The 3,654-nt window shown below is 47.2% G+C and overlaps 1 pseudogene across 1 annotated transcript; it reads right to left on the reverse strand.

Moving 5' to 3' along the window:
• Nucleotides 1–497: 497 nt before the first annotated feature.
• LOC149847025 (F-box/kelch-repeat protein At5g60570 pseudogene) lies at nt 498–3,249 on the reverse strand (annotated as a pseudogene). The gene has a single exon (XR_016430333.1). The product of XR_016430333.1 is annotated as an F-box/kelch-repeat protein At5g60570 pseudogene (transcript).
• Between the last annotated feature and the right edge of the window lie 405 nt (nt 3,250–3,654).

Raw genomic sequence — 3,654 nt, forward strand, 5'->3', positions numbered from 1 at the left:
ATAATCTTAAGAAGGAAATAAAAGATTACTTGTGTTAGTTACTTTTTTAGGAAAAAAGTGTGAATCATGTCTACATATATGTGATGCAATTCCATGGATATACTGAACTTGATCAGGATAGTCATAAAATTCCAAATACACCATCTGAATCAAAACAATGTGGCCTCTTGTAGCTCACAAGCAGAACATGAATATGCTTTGCAACTCATGAAGATGCCTCTCAAGACATGGAGGAGCTCATAAACTGTGGGAACAAGCATATCCATGGAATTGAAGAGCTTTAAAGACTTCTTTGCCCAGAAATATACATTCGTATACATTCAAATACATGTAAGCAAACCTGTTTTTCATAATCTCCAACATTCTATGCAGATAGTCAAAGCCGATGTGTTTACTAGAATTGCAAGGCAGATGTCAGATGGAGTAACTTCAACAAAAATTGGCACAGCTCAAGACATACAACTGCAGATATTTATCGTCCGTCAAGCAGAAGAAAATTTTCTGGAAATAAGGGCACATCAAATATAGAAGCAAGTTCACAAGATCAATGCCACAGTAAGCAAGATGGCAGGTGCCAACTTGATAACAATAAAATACAATGATGTAGGAATATTTTGTTCACATCCACAAACCAAAGAATTTTAGTTTCACCCTCCCGGACAACCGCATAAACACCAGGAATCAACAAAAATATTTGTGTGCTGCAGAACGATCTTGAAGGGGATTCCTTCCTACCAAAAGCATAAGTAAAGGAAACCAAGCTTGGAAAAGAAAATGTACAGGTCTTGCAAATTATTAATCAATCCCTGTACCACGTTCTAGCCAATCTTCCAAAGATCTCATGGTAACAGGTAAGGTGAACTGTGGCATTTGCTACAAAATCGAACTTCAATAATGAGAAGAGAAGAGAAAAGGGGAATAAAGGAGGAAAGATCACTCAAGATTCCTTGAAAGAATCATTCTATCAGATCTTGAGTACCATCCAATGAGGATGGAAAAAAGAAAAAGAAACGGAAATGGCAACAAGAGATCAATTACCGATCAGCCGGAACGTCATGCTCTTGCACAGAAAACACTGACACTATACACCACGGGTTCTCCTAACCCATTATTCAGCACCAATGCAGAACTCAGTTTGATGAATCAGATATCTGGTGAGCCTGATAGTTTTCACATGGCACCACCAATGTTTCAGCAGCCCATTACTGCACAATTATAAACAAAACTCCCCAATACCTTGCTCGCGAGCAAATTCCATGCAGGAGGCCCTTCTCTGGGTTTCCACGAATTCAATTCTGTTATCCCCGCGCCCTGACCTCTCGGACCTCCGATAACAATCACCTGGTCGCCGCATGCCTTGAATGCCAGGCCCCAACCATTCATGGAGTCCGCTCTCTCAGGAAGCCTTCCCACAACATGCCAACTATTGTTCTGTTTATCGTATTTTTTCACCACATTCGCCTCCGAATAATTGGCAGCATAGAGCTCGTTGTTCACAACGGCAACCAGTGGAGGTGCGCTCGCCAACTCTCCCCTGCAGGGAGACATGTCCGGGATTGTCTTCCATGTTCCCGTCCTCAAATCAAGCTGTTCCGCACAAGTTAGGGGTTCTGCCAGGCTACTCAGGCCGCCGATAACATAGAACTTGCCGTCCATGAAGAACCCTGAACACATCTTTCTCGGAGAATTCATGCTTGGAAGAGGGAACCAGCGGCGCTTCTCCGAATTGTACATCTCAGCTGAGCTCAAGATCCGCCCGCTTGAATCGCACCCGCCTGCCACAATCGCAATCTCCCCGAGGCTCGCAGAGCCGAACAAGCACCTTGGCGACCCCATCGCAGGTCCAGGCGACCAAGAATTCGTGAGGATACTGTATCTCCAGATGCCAAAGGAGTTGAAGTCCCTGCCGAAGACGAGCAATTCAGTACCAACGGCCAGCGACTCCTTGTCGGACCACATGAAGCAGTCGTTGGAGGGAATCCAAGGGAGGTGCATCCACCGCTGCCGGTAGGGATCGAATGCCTGCCACTCCACCAAACTGCACGAAAAGTACACCCAGTGCTCGATGATCCCCTGCTGCCGCCTCAGCCAGTAAAGCTCCCCCGTCCGAACAAGAGAATTGAAGCTCCGATTCAGGGAGGAGATCAAACCGTAGTCCGATCTCGAGCACCGGACGAGGCAATTGATGGACACATCGCGGTTGAACCCGAGAATCAGGCAACCGTCCGCCGGGTCGCTCTGGGCCTGCTGGCCAGATCGGTCGTCGCTGGGGCTCAGGGCGCTCGAATCCGGCCGTGCCGGTGAAGGCGAAGACGGCGGGCGCCTCTCCAGAAGTGCCCGGAGACGGGGCTTCTTGACGACGTTTCCGTCTTCGCCTCCTCCACCGGATCCATCTGCGTTGTCGTCCTGCTCATCCTCCGAACTCAGCTTCGTCTTCGACATCTTGACAGAGCAGGGCGAGGAGTACCAATCCCTTTCGGGATCGCACGGCGATGCGAACCTAGACACCACGCACGATTGACCATCCAACATGGCTGCAGATCTCTCTCTCTCTCTCTCTCTCTCTCTCTCTCTCTCTCTCTCTCTCTCTCTCTCTCTCTCTCTCTCTCTACCGAATTGCCCCTGGAGGAAGGGAGGAAAAGAAGCTCTAGAAAAGGAAAGATCGACGAGCCAAAAGGAATCGGACGACGGCGACCGGGGGAAAACGGAACCCCAAATTCTCCCCGAAACCCGCAACCCGGACGCAATTGGAGAGGAATCCGACGGTGTGGGCTTGAATTCAGACCGAAGGCATCAGATTCAACATCGACGCTCTGTTATCAGAAGGCCGAGGGATCCAAATTCCCAAAGACAACCCCCACAAAAAGAGCGACGAAAGGAGAGAGAAAGAAGGGCAGGAATCCACGCCCGAATTCTGCAGAAACAAGAATTGGGACGAAAAAATGAATCAGATTTTAAAAGGTTTACAAAAATATCGGTTTTCCTGATTTTTGTCGAGTTTTCGGCATCTCTAAAAACAGATCCAAACCCTAACTGAAGAACAGGAGAGAGAGAGAGAGCTCCCTCGTTTATCTATGAAGAAAGGAAATAAAAAATCGGCGTGAAGAAAAGGGAGAGTGGGAACCTAGAAAAAGTGGGAGTAGTCTTGGCAATCCAACGAGAAAATCACGAAAAGAGATCCGGAAATCTGGCCGCCGAGATCGGGAACCGAAACAAACGGGGATCTACGCCCACCGGTTGCCGTCGAGGGAAATCGCGGAAAGAATGAGGAAGGAAGACTTTATAAGAAGAAAAACTACTCTCTCTCTCTCTCTCTCTAAGCTCGCACCCAAAAACCGCATAATTTTGGGCATGTGCGTTGGAGCGGCCTTTATCGCTTCCTAAGCTCGCACCCACCCAATGAAATTTGGGTCCCACCACGAACCGGTTTTTGTCTCGGATCGGGATCCTTCCGTCGAGTAACATCGCCTGTCACTTAATGGGTCGGACATGTGTGGGACACTAGTAATTATTGGGGTCGATCCAAACCAATTTTCAGTGATATATGAGTTAGGTTTTGAGATATATTTTTATTTGATATCTGATTGGAAACAACTCAGCCTTAAAAGCATTTTCAGTATAATATATATATATATATGGGTTAATTTACCATTA

Source organism: Nuphar pumila, chromosome 2 (assembly GCF_984573655.1).
Source record: "Nuphar pumila chromosome 2, dmNupPumi1.hap1.1, whole genome shotgun sequence".
Lineage (NCBI taxonomy): Eukaryota > Viridiplantae > Streptophyta > Magnoliopsida > Nymphaeales > Nymphaeaceae > Nuphar > Nuphar pumila.